This window comes from Impatiens glandulifera, chromosome 5 (assembly GCF_907164915.1).
Source record: "Impatiens glandulifera chromosome 5, dImpGla2.1, whole genome shotgun sequence".
NCBI lineage: Eukaryota > Viridiplantae > Streptophyta > Magnoliopsida > Ericales > Balsaminaceae > Impatiens > Impatiens glandulifera.
The window spans coordinates 7443211-7457927 of record NC_061866.1 but is presented as its reverse complement, the minus strand read 5'-3'; the positions used below and the strand labels follow the sequence as shown (position 1 = coordinate 7457927).

Genomic DNA, 14717 nt, shown 5'->3' with positions numbered 1-14717 from the left:
AACTACCAAACTCAAACATTCTTCCATCATAAACCAGAGCTAAATGAAGCAAATAGACTCAACTATAATAGATGAAAAGAAGAGGAAAGTCTTATGTTACACTTGCAATAAAAAGTGGGAACCCAAACACATGTGTAAATCAAAATTATTAATGATCTCGACTAATAACAAAAAGACTTACTATATTTCCAAAACTCACTCTATAGTCGATTTTTAATGATCCTTCTTTGCAGCCTGATGTAGTGGAAGAGCATGTCATTTCTTGCATTCATTGACCGGTTCTAATAATTTTTAGATACCCAAAATCTTTGGCGAGATCGAGATTGATACAGACAATACCCATAACTTCTTAAATAATAGGATTATGAAGAAAATAAGTCACGATACCATGCCCACCCAGGTGTTGTCGATTCGAGTGACAAATGACTCCAGCATATTATGCTCCAGCATTTGTCAAGACCTGAAATGGTCAATGGAGGGAAATGATTACGAAATAGATATGAAGGTACTTACCATTCTAGGATATGATGTTGTGTTATCCATCGAGTGGTTGATTACTTTAAGCCCTTCATCCTGGAATTTCGAAAAATTAACCCTCTATTATGAGAAGCAAGGGAGAACTATTGTCTTGCAAGGTATACCTCATGTACAGATTAACCTGATACAAGGCAACCAGCTGGAGAAGCCATTAAAGAAATGCAGTGTTGTTGGCATGGAGCAAATAAGGAGTAAGAATTAAGGACAATTTGTTTCACTTACCACAATGACATTAGAAGAGATTCATGAAAATTTTCAGTGACTGCTCAAAGACTTCAACACTCTATTCGAGTAACCTGAAAACTTACCACCAGTCAGGGAACAACATCATCGAATCCAATTAAAAAATACACGGAAGTTGTGTGAATCTGTTAATACTGGTACCCTGCCCTACGAAAGACAAAAATTGAGCAATTAGTCAATAATGTGTTATACATGGGAGTAATTAGAAGTCATGGCTCTTTTGTTGCCCTTGTGGTGTTGGTCCGGAAAAAGGATTTGTCCTGAATTTTCGATGACACCCTAGTGTATAGTCGGAGTTGGAAGGAGTTTTTTTTATATCTACACCAAGTGATGACAACATTGCAACAAACAAGGTTATTCCTCAACAAAAAAAAATGTAACTTAGGGTGCAAACAAATTTCCTACATGGGTCATATATTGAATGTAATGACTATTGACCAAGAATAGTTAAAGACAATGAGAAAATGGTCAGTTCCACAATCAATAAAATAATTGAAAGGATGTTACCAAAGGTTTATCAAAGATTGTAGTTCTATAGCTTGACCCCTTATGGCCCTGCTAAAAATATCTCAAAACTGCATTAAACATTTGCAGAACAACAAGAGAAAAAAAGTTCTTTTTAGAGATCGGAGGATGAACATTGGAGGTGGACCAGGCTAAGGTCTCTTCGTCGAGGACGACGGATATTTGAAGGGGAGATAATGCTTCTGTTCTGGAAAGTTATGTTTGATTATATGTTTGTTTCAACTTCTATTATTTGCATACCATATTTGTTAAATTCCTTTTCCCTCTGAGCAGTTGTAACGGAATACTTTTATGAGTTTGGTTTATGTATATAAGCTGAACTCACTCCAATTGCATATATGAATAATATTGTGAAAAGTTTAGCTTACTCTATTTTAATTTCCCCTCGTCATCTTCAATTCTCGGACTGTTAGGCATACTAACAGTATTCTCTTCTAATCCCTGTTTCATCTTCTTTTTCTAGACTCCTTAATTTTTTGTTCTCCTAACTGTTTTGTTGCCTTTTGAATAATAGATTTAGTCTTATTCTTGAGATCAAGAACTTTTAACCTTAGTTAATGATTTAAGTCGTAAGCACATCGAACGACTATGATCATTAAAAAATTGTCAATTTCTCTTCAACCAGATTGTCAAATAGAAAATAATTTGGATGATAACACAAATATTTAGGTCTGTCATATATTTTTTTTTCTTATTTTAATTTATATGTATATAATATTATAATTTAATAAGTTAAACTTTTATTAATATAAATATAATAAAAGAAGAAAATATTTATATAAAATTAATGATGACAGAGATTATGAATGTCACATGAATGTCACGCACGTTTATTAAATTTTGTGTAGAATTTAAAATATAAAGTCTTATTAGTTTAGTTGGTTAAATGATTTTACTTGTTTGGTTATTTTGCAAGTTCAAAACATAAATATAATATTTTTAATTTTATATTTAAACGTTTCAAGTTTATGAGCGGTCAACTCACAATCCGACCCAAATATCCATTTACTCTCACATATATATTCAAATTAGGCACAACTTTCGACCCGACAAAACAAGTAATTCAAATTAAGCATTATTATACATGTAGATTACACTGTTATGAATGTCGCGCGTTCATCAAATTTGTTTAGAATGTAAAATATAAAGTCTTATTAGCTTAGTCGGTTAAAGAGTTTTATTTGTTTTTGTAATGTTGCTAATTCGAAACATACCTATAACATTTTTTATTTTATTTTTTACTATTTCAAGTTTATGGGCAGGTTAACCAACAATCCGACTCAAGTATTTGTTTACTCTCACGTATATATATCCAAATTAACCACAACTTTCTATTCGGAAAACCAAACAAATTCAAATTAATCATTATTATATATATGTATATATATATATATTGTTATGAATGTCACGCGTTTATCGAATTTTGTGTAGAATTTAAAATATAAAGTCTTATTAACTTAATTGGTTAAAAGATTTTACTTATTTTTGTTAGGTTGTAAATTCAAAATATACATATAACAATTTTAATTTAGTTTTAAACGTTACAAGTTTATGGGTGGGTCAACCCCCACAATCCGACTCAAGTATTTATTTACTCTCACGTATATATCTAAATTAATCATAACTCTCGACCCAACAAATCAAATAAATTCAAATGAATCGTTATTATATATTAGAGATAAAAGAATAACCCATAATAATACAATTATTTCAACTTACAAAATTTTAAATGAGATTCGAATTCGTGACATTTGAACTCTTAGGCACCAAACATTTGTCACGTAAAATATCGTAATAGATTTAATTTAATCACATATTTCATATTAAATAAAAACAAAATAATTTTTAATACTTTTTAAAAATAATTGAGATGATGATAGTGAGAAATTACTAATTTAAAGAATTAATGACATTTTTCATTGTATATATATAATATGTTTAACCCATAAGTCAATATATATATATATATATATATATATATATATATATATATATATATATATATATATATATATATATATATATATATATATATATATATATATATTAATTCGTATACCATCTTAATTTATATGAATTGAAAGTGGATTAATTTGTTCACATTTCAAAACCCAGTTAATAGAAATTGGAGAGTTATTTGAAAATTTATAAAAACAATTAATGGGAGAATGACAGTAGTATATTTAGGTTGATTAATTTATTTTAAACTATTATATATAAGTTTTTAATGTAAATTTGACATGATCAAAATTAATGAAACACTGGTTTAATGGAATTATTAACGCAGGTCTTGAATAAGTAAGGGAAATTATATTTGATTGGTTTTTAGACCATAATGACTTAAAACGTACAAGACTTGAGGCATAATTATATGGTAAGAAGTAATATTTGCAATGTAATGAATATGTCAAAATATTTTATCCATATTCATTATATTATATATATGAAAATTTTACTATTATTTTAAAATTAATAAAAAAAATGTATTTATTAGGAAATGTGTCAAAACTAAAGTAATATATTTAAACAATAATTTGAGAATTGACACAAAAGTAAAAAAAAAAAAAAACATTTATTGAATATTAATTATGATATCAATTTAACATTCTCAAATTGGTCGGTATCCATTTTGAAATGTTTTATATGCGAAATAATGAGTTTTTTTTTTAATTTTATTTTGTCAAATAGAGACAATCATTTTTTTTAATTATTAAAGTAAAAAGTAAAAGTTATTTTTAATTAATATAAAATATTTAATTAAATTAGATAAAATGTTTATAAGTAAGGCGAATAAAAAAATAATAAATTTTTAGATCATAATATTGAATTTTTTTTATTAAATATGATTTTATTTTAATTTTTGATAAAATAAAAAAAAAAAATCACATGCCAAAGTTCACAACTTCTTATAAAATACACCAATCTTATAGGCATGTATATGATTTAGTTGATCAATTTGAATATAATATTTTCTTTTGATGCCCAATTTGCATAAATCAATACTCATATTGACTAGCTAGAGTACTTAATCCTTTTTAGTTTACATAATTAAATTAATATAATTTTATTTAATAGTTAAATGAATAACATTATTTTCTTTTGAAACCAAATAAGCAGGGATTCAAACAAGGACCTATTGCTTACTAAGCATACACTGTACCAATTGAGATAGACTCTAGAATTATATAATTAATTAATCCAAACATTCCTTTAAAATAGGTATATATGTTTTTAAAGATGGGATTCCTATAAATATATTCAAGAAGATAAAGCAAAATCATATGATTTAATGAAGGCAGTTATATGCTGATAAACTGATAAAAGTAAAGAAATTATATTGAAAATCCAAGTATTTAATCAAATGAACAATTTGGGAAGATTAGTCATATAGTTTGGATTTTAAATGTAAATTAATGATGAAAAAGATTAGATGCCATATAAAATATCTACCATATATACATTCAAAACAAGATTGGGAGCAAGTAAACACCTATTTAAGGCCAAACATTGTGTTTGTCTAAATCAAAAATCATAAAAGATCAAACACTTTGTAATGGGAATTCAAATTATATTTCTCTTAACTATAATAACTTTTTTTTATCAATGGTATATCTTGCATCTCTTGTTTGTTGTTAAGTTTCGTTTAATTCTTACTAAAAATATCTTAAAATAATTTTTTTGACAGGGTCTCATTCTGCTACGTTCACCGTTCGTAACAATTGTCCCTATACAATTTGGTCGGCGCTTCTAACTAGCTCAGGACCCGCAGCATCAACCACCAGTTTCGAGCTCCCTTCTTAAGCCACATCAACCATTAATGCGCCAACACCATGGTCAGGTAGGATTTGGGCACGCTTTCAATGCTCCAATAACAACAGATTCAACTGTCAAAGTGGAGATTGCGGCTCGAACCAAATACCATGCAACGGAAGAGGCGGAGCGCCACCAGCGACCTTGATCGAGTTCACCCTTGCTGGAGGTGGAAACCTCGACTTTTACGACGTCAGCATAGTGGATGGTTTTAACCTTCCAGTGATGGTTACTCCACGTGATGGATGCCCGTCAACGAGCTGTCCCGTGGACATAAATACTGTGTGTCCCGATGAGTTGGTGGTATACGACAATAAAGGAGGAAAGATCGGGTGCAAGAGTGCTTGTTTAAGGTTTGGAACGTCGGAATATTGTTGTAGCGGAGACCATGGGACGCCAAAAACTTGCCCTCCTAGCAATTATTCAAAATATTTCAAGAGCAAGTGCCCGCAAGCTTGTAGTTATGCATACGATGATAAGAGTATCACATTTACATGTCCTAATGGTGGAATGCTAGATGGCCTAGATGCACTCGCCGGTGTCAGATGGCCCTAATGTACACGCCGATGCTGGATGGCTTAGATGCACTCACTGGTGTTAGATGGCCTAAAAGCACTCACCGATGTCGGATGGCCCAAAAACACTCACCGATGCCGGATGGCCTTGATGCACTCGTCGGGTGTCGGATGGCCTAGAAGCTTTCACCGGTGTCAGATGGCCTAGATGCACTCGTCGGTGTCGGATGGCCTAGAAGCACTCGCCGGTGCCGAATGACCCAGATGTACTTGCCGGTGTCGGATGGCCCAGAAGCACTCGCTGATGCTAAATGGCTCAGATGCACTTGCTAGTGCCGGATGGCCCAAATGCACTTGCTGGTGCCGGATGGCCCAGATGCACTCGCCGGTGCCGGATGATCCAGATGCACTCGCCGGTACCGGATGGCCCAAATGCAATCGCTGGTGTCGGAAGGCCCAAATGCAGTCGTCGGTGTCGGATGACCCAGAAGCACTCGGCGGTGCCAGATGGCCCAGAAGCACTCGGCGGTGCCAGATGGCCCAGATGATCTACTGCATCTCTCTTCTAGAATTAGAGTTGTCTCCAAAACAACTTAACAACTCCTTTATTGACCCCAAGTATTCAAGTCGACTTAATATGTGCTTGTTTAAGGTTTGGAACATCGGAATATTGTTGTAGTCGAGACCATGGGACGCCAGAAACTTGCCCTCCTAGCAATTATTCAAAATATTTCAAGAGCAAGTGCCCGCAAGCTTATAGTTATGCATACGATGATAAGAGTAGCACATTTACATGTCCTAATGGTGGAATGCTAGATGGCCCAGATGCACTCGCCAGTGTCAGATGGCCTTGATGTACACGCCGGTGCTGGATGGCTTAGATGCACTCACCGGTGTCAGATGGCCTAAAAGCACTCACCGATGTCGGATGGCCCAAAAACACTCACCGGTGCCGGATGGCCCAGATGCACTCGCCGATGTCGGATGACCTAGAAGCATTCACCGGTGCCGGATGGCCTAGATGCACTCGTCGGTGTCGGATGACCCAAATGTACTTGCCGGTGTCGGATGGCCCAGAAGCACTCGTCGGTGCCAGATGGCCCAGATGCACTTGCTGGTGCCGGATGGCCCAAATGCACTCGCCGGTGCCGGATGGCCCAGATGCACTCGCCGGTGCCGGATGACACAGATGCACTCGTCGGTGCCAGATGGCCCAGATGCACTCGCCGGTGCAGGATGGCCCAGATGCAATCGCCGGTGTCGGAAGGCCAAATGCACTCGCCGGTGCCGGATGCCCCAGAAGCACTCGCCGGTGCCAGATGGCCTAAATGATCTATATATTACACCATAATAGTTTTAACAGTAATATATATATATATTACACCATAATAGTTTTTATAGATTAAATTAAAATATATCCTTATTAATAAAATTAAAATGTAATAACAAATTAACTAAAAGAATAATAATAATAGCATATATCTCGTGCATTTGCACGAGTAATAATATAAAAAACCGTGAAAAAAATATTACGGTAAAAATGTTTATGAGCGGGACAACTAAGGTTGTCAAAATCGAGAGTTTACGTAGAATCATTAGTCAGTTGTAAACTCGTAAAATTTAGAGTTTACGTGAAATCGTAGGATTTAATTGGAAAAAATATTAGTTATATATTTTTATTATTTATATATATAATTAAGTATTTTATACTTAGTTCATTCTAAAAAATTATATATTTTATTATAAAATTAATTAAAAAATAATAATAAGTAAATAACATTATAAAAATTTATATTTATAAAATTAATTATATTAATTAATTAATTTAAATAAATAATATTTTTAATTTTTAAATATAAATTTGTTTTTTTTAGGTAAAATCGTATAGAATCGTAAAATCGAAATTATTTATAAACTTGTAAAATCTTATTATTGTAAATTTAAAATCGTAAGAGTTTACATATTTAAGAGTTTACTTAAAATCAGACTCTTTAACCTAATGTGAAATCGTAAAATCGTAAGATTTTAAGAGTCAACTCAAGATTTTAACAGCCAAATCACGGTAAAAATGTTTAGGGGGGGGGGGGGGGTCAACTAACACTCCGACCCAAATATTCAATTACTCTCACATATATATTCAAATTAACCACAACTCTCGATCCGACAATCCGAACACTTTAAAAATTAAGCATCATTATATATACTAGGTAAGATACCATGCGTTGCACGGTTATAATTATAAAATAAAGATAAATAAGACATAAATAATAAATAAATTTTATAAAATTATCTTATTCATAAATAGTTATAAAAAACAATTAAAAATACTTAAAAATATTACATATACCTAAAAATTTATCTTTCACATTTTCAAAAAATAATTAGAATGTTAACATAATTTTCAAAATCATAATATACTTTCATTTAAGACCTTTTTAATGTGAATTAGTAATTGATGTTTTAACCCGACTTTTAACATTTGAGCTAATATAATTAGTTTAGTTAAGTAATTTTTTTTTGTAAGAATAAAATAACATATTTTTAAATATAAAAATAATCATTATTTTTCAAATATTCAAACTTTTGATATATATATATATATATATATATATATGATTAAAAATAAAAAAAATATAAATTAATTATGAGAGATAAGACAATCTATATAATAATTAAGAGTAAATTTAGAAGACAAAATCAATATGATGAATGACTTGTATCAAAGCTCTAATTTTATGGCATGTTACGGAAGCCCAAAATGTATCATAGACTATGCTAGGTAGAGAATCATATATATAGCTCGAAACTCATTTATTTTCCCATAAATAAATATATCTTATTATATATTTGTTATTGTTGTGTATCTCCATACATTTATTCTCATGAAAGTGTAAAATTTATATTCTCTAAACATGTCTTCATTTTCATGTTCATTACTTAACTTTTTTTAAAAAAAATTCACAGATAAAAATATAAACAAAATATTATTTATATATAAATGTTTTTGAAGAGAACTAATATTATTCAAATTTAATTAATTTTGAATTGGTTTAATTTTTACAAAAATTAGTTTTAATTAAAATTTAATGTTAATATATATTTTTAAATTTATCACATATCTAAAAATATAAAATTCCATTTATATAAGTTTGAAATTTAATTTTTTTCAAATATTAAATTTTGGATAATATTACCAATTAAATTATATAAAATTCTACTTTGATATGATATTACTCAGTGTTAATTTACTTATTTAGAAAATAAGATACTAAAAAAACACATGTTGAATATATAGTTAGACTGGGTAACTCGAGCATCAACTCTTGGAACTCTTTCACATACTCTTGGATGGTCCCTTTGTGCACAAGTTGACTCAACATTTTCCTAGCCTCGTACTCGATATTCTCTGGGAAAATTGGCGTTTGAACTCGGTCTTGAAGTCTTCCCATGTTTCCAACCTCAAGGTCCCTCGTTCAATATCTCCTTAAGAAGCATTTGATGGACAATAGTTCCTGAGAAAAGCAGGCTCGAGACTCTGAATAAATATTTGAATTGGGTCTTCAGAGCCCTCTCCATAAGATCCAATATTTGATCAAACTTGTTAGCTATCTTCTTGAGGCTGATGGCGGATTTCCAAGAAATCTGTTAGATAAAGGGAAAATTGTTAGATTAAGTTAAAGAATTAATAAGGGAAAATTAAGATTAGAAGGAAATCAATTAATTGAGAAAAACATTTTAATTGAACTTAGAACAATTAATTAAGACATAGTTTTAATGATGTGATTAAATAAAACTAAGTCATATACATCGTGTATAAATAACTAATTTACCTTTTATTACCTGATCTTCTAACTAAGTTTTAACATCATCAAAAAGGGGGAAAATGTTAAATCTGATTTAAATGATTAAAATGATTAAAATGAACTTAGGATATAAATTTATACATTTTTTGATGATGCGCAAAACATTAAATTAAAACTTAGTTATGCACAGGCAAAGCTAAAGAGACTATTTTAAATGAATAAAACTAAGTTGTGAAATTGTGTATGCGCAGGTATAACTGAGGAAGCGAATAGAAGGGTTGTCTAAAGAAGAAGCGCGATCAGACGTGCAGTCTGAAGAAGCGCGTTCATACGCCTTGCTTTAGTAGTAGTTGAAGAAGCGCGTTCATACGCCTTGCTTCAGGAGCAATCTGAAGAAGCGCGATCAGACGGGTTATCTGAAGAATAAGCGCGATCAGACGTCTTAGTCAAGCAAACGCCTTACTTCAGTAGTGGTTTGAAGAAGCGCGAACAGACGCCTTGTTTCAGCAGTAGTCTGAAGAAGCGCGAGTAAATGCTTTGCTTCAGTAGTCGTCTGAAGAAGAACTCTACTTATCAGCTTAGTGAACAACATCATTCGTATAAGAAAACTTCCAAGTCAGTTTACTACAACTACCACCTGGATTTCAACCAATAGAAAGTTGACACGTAATCTACAAATCAGATTCGACCATTGCCTACACCTCAACAAAGGACAATCAAAGTGCAACGTCGAATCCCTGAACTAATGAGCGACAAATTACTGTAGCTCCGGTACAGCGGATCTCCAAATTTCTGGATTTGATGTACGGCGAGTCTTTCTTAGTCATTTAATAATCCAAAAGTCAGAGTCGACTATTGTTATGCTTTATTATAAATGAGCTTCAGAATACAACAGTGACTCTCTTAGAGAGAGCTCGACATCTACAAGCGATATCACGATTGAGAATTTACATAGTCAACAAGCTTTAAATTCTTACTATCTCTCTAACTGTAAAAGTATACATTGTATAAGTTGAGAGCATATTCTTGTTGTAAGTTAAATAGAAAGTTGTCTATTTAATAGAGTGAGTGCTAGAAGTTCAGAACAGACATTTGTTAAGTCTTGGGTTTTTTTGACTGGGTTTGTATAGACGCTATATAAACCAAAGTCTTCTAGTGGAATCCTTCTGGAAACAGAAGAAGGGGTGACATAAGAGTTTTATCTCCCAACATTCATAAAACTTTCGTGTTATTTACTTTCTGCATCTTAACTTCTTGCATCCAAAGCTTCAAATCTAACAAACATTCCTCACTTGAAACCGTTCAAGAGCTTGCGACAATTTGTGTAGAATAGAAACAGGTTTTAAGTCCCTCACATGATTAAAACCGAATTAAAAGTCAAGTTTAACACAACAACATTCAACCCCCTCTTATGTTGTTGTATCCGATCCTAACAAAATCCTACCAGGAAACTCAGGAATGGTGGTATCTGACATCTTTAAAAGTAACAAAAACATGTATGTTATGCCAGTTCAAAAGGAACTTTGAGAATTGTCAACAATCAATGTTATGCCAGTTCAAAAGAAACAACAACAATTATGTTGGTGAAAACCTTTAACAACAATCAAAGTATGCCAGTTCTTTGTTGGTAGTAGTATAAATATTAGTTTTAAAACAAATACGATAGTAATAACGAAATTTACAGTAAGATCATGTGATTGAGATCGAGCACAAGTCAACATAAAATGAGTTGAAGACGTAAGAACATCAACCCTAAACATAAACCGTCACGAGACGCGATGAACTTTGGCTAAAACCCTAAGCATAAATCGTCGCAAGATGCGATGAACTTTGGCTAAACCTTAAACATAAATCATCGCGAGACGCGATGAACTTTGGCTAAACCTAAACATAAACATAAACTAACATGAATAATGAAGAGGCGTCGAGACAGGAAATAGTGAAGATGAGCAACGACTAAAGAGAGACACAGCAAATAGATATGAAATAGTTTATAACCTAAGGGACGCGTCAAGGAGTGACTTATAAATAGAGTATGGCGCGTGAAGAAATGTGCGTCTCTTCGCGTTCAACGCATCACGAGACGTGACCAACCATCGTTAGAGGTAAAAAACCATCGCGAGAGACGAACAACCATCGCGAGAGGCAACCAACCATTGCGAGGTGACTAATCATCTGCATTCAACAACTTACAAAGTGCAACAATATGACCATCTGTCAAATCCATCAAATGTAGTCTCGAATATGTTCAATTAAACACAAAAACATTCAAACTTCGATCAAATATAAAAACTTTCAATTCAAGATAATCATAACAATATAAATTCAATTCAAGGTTGGTCACCGTAAGGTTTTGTCCGTCGTTGTGTTCGTCGTTCTCCTGGTTGCCACTTAGGGTTTAGAGAGAAGGTGGAGAAGATCGAGAAAAGAGAGAACAAAAAGAAAGAAATGAAAAAATGGGGAATATATATAATAATAAGGGCATTTTTGGTCATTTGTGTCGCGTGAAGCGACTTCATGCGTCGCGTGACGCGGAGGGGAATTTTCGTTTTTAGACAGGCCGAAAAGGTCATTTTTGCAATGTTTATCAGGCGTGGGTCATTTCCCAAAACCCGTTTATTATTAGGGTCATTTTGTCAAATTTCCCCCGAGCTCAAGGCAACTTTGAGTTAGAGCTCGACTCGATTAAGTATTTTTTAGTTCGACTTGAACTCGAGCTCGAATAAGTTTATAAATTTGAGCTCAAGCTCGACTAATTACATATAAGCTCGCTTAACTCGAAACACTTGAACTAAATATAAATTTTCAAATATTTGTAAAGAAAAAATATTTATTTAAAATTTTAGGTTTTAATATTAAAATAAATAAAATTAGGCTCGAAAAAGCTCGATAAACCATCGAGCAAGTATTATATTAGCTAGTTCTTGAATGGAACTTGGTCAAAGTCAAAATCAAAATTAAGTCAAGCTTTGACCGAGCGGCTCACGGACAGTTTGACTCATTTGCGATCCTAACCCAAATGTGTAGGTCTGTCATATTAGTCGCATCAATTCAAACTTCACAACAACTACTCTAAGACTCGGAAATCACATAATTAATGCCAATAATACTCCACAAAAAAACTTCAGATACCAGTCACATACTGTCAATGCATAATTAAGTGAAGTGTCGATTTAAAATTGTCGTGACACATACGACAACGACTTCTAACAATATAACATTTTTTATGCATAAAAATTCCTCGTGAATAGCGTTACATCCAAAATAACAATTTTGTTTTCATTACTAGTTATAATACTTATTTAATTATTTAACTTTACAATTAACCCACGTTGATTAATTTTCTTTACTTTAGTACATATAAATTAATTTTTTATTTATAGATTAGTCGACTCTTTAATTGGCCCAAATAAAAGTATTGAGTTTTATTAATAATATTTTACTATAATATGGCTCCTCTAGGTTGGGTTGCCCAAACTAATGGATTTGTCACAGGGCAAACTTCATTCTAGGCATGTTACCAAGGCAAAAGAGCTTTCCTTAGTTAAGGACGATATTTTTACCATTTCTATATGACATGTCGAATTTTATGATAATATCAATTAATCATTTAACTAGGCGCATAATTTGTCGTCTAATGGGCTCAAACCCAGAACTTCGGGGAAGGTAGGAATATCAATCTTTTGTTACCGCTAGGCTAGAAGAGGTGATTTAAAATGGGACAACGGATTAAGCACATAACCCACAAACGAATTAAGAACATAACCCGCAAACACACTTAACCAAGCGTAGAATTTGTCGTCTAACGGGCTCAAACCCAGGACCTTATAGAGGCTGAGAATATTCAACTTTTGTTACCGCTAAACTAGAAAAGGGGATAAAAAATGTGACCACAAAGGGTTAATCACATAACCCGCAAACACACTTAACCTTTTAATCAAGCGTAGAACTTGTCGCCTGACGGGTTCGAACCCAGGACCTCTCAATGAGGTTGGGGATATCAACATCTTGTTGTCGTTAGGCTAAAAGTGGGGGATAATGTGGTCACAAAGGGGTTAAACACATAGCTCGCAAACACACTTAACTAATTAACCAGACGCATAACTTTCGACCTGACGGATTCGAACCCAGGACCTAAGGCGACTGGAGATATCCAGATCTTATTTCATTCTCATATTATTTGTGTACATATAGACATATTTATTTTGAAAAATATCATTAAATTTGGACTTAAATTATATTATAGTTTATTAAAAATTGATTCATATTATGTATTTGGTTCATTTCTTAAATTAAATTTTCTACTAGTTCACATTGGAGAATATGAGGAGTTAATTTCATTTGATAAATAAAATACACATTAAAGTATAATTTATTTTATTTGATAATATATGCAATTCAATGAAATTAAATGGTCAATGGATTCGTTTGAAAATCTATTTTAAAAATCAAAATAATTATGTAATTAAAAAAAAGTTGATAATATATATTTAGCTTAAGCAAGTTGTTTTTTATTTATTTTTTAACTAAAAAGTTTTATCTAACTTAATTGCATATATATATATATATATATATATAATAAGTTAGAATAACCCTATGACATTTATTTTAACTTATAAAATTTTAAATAATAATCGAACTTGTCATCTGAAAGTATATATAGAGAAGGGATAACATGAGTTTCCCCTATTACTAGTATGTATGTTCCCCTCCAATTAGGAGCAAAATGATTTATTATTATTATTTTTAAATAGGACCATTTTATGCCTCCCTGTAAAGGAAACCCCCCTTCTGCTCATCTTGATTAGCTAGAGTACTTATCCTTTTTAGTTTACAAAATTAAATTAATATAATTTTATTTAATAGTTAAATGAATAACATTATTTTCTTTTGAAACAAAATAAGCAGGGATTCAAACAAGGACCTATTGCTTACTAAGCATACACTGTACCAATTGAGATAGACTCTAGAATTATATAATTAATTAATCCAAACATTCCTTTAAAATAGGTATATATGTTTTTACAGATAGAATTCCTATAAATATATTCTAAGAAGATAAAAGCAAAATCATATGATTTAATGAAGGCAGTTATATGTTATGTAAACTGATAAAGTAAAAAAAATATATTGAAAATCCAAGTATTTAATTAAATGGACAATTTGGGAAGATTAGTCATATAGTTTGGATTTAAAATGTAAATTAATGATGAAAACGATTAGATCCCATATAAAATATCTACCATATATACATTCAGAACAAGATTGGGAGCAAGTAAACACC

At 31.9% G+C, this 14717-nt stretch overlaps 1 pseudogene; it reads left to right on the top strand.

The window, feature by feature from the left end:
• The first annotated feature begins 388 nt into the window (after positions 1-388).
• LOC124938957 lies at positions 389-6484 on the top strand (annotated as a pseudogene).
• Positions 6485-14717: the final 8233 nt, after the last annotated feature.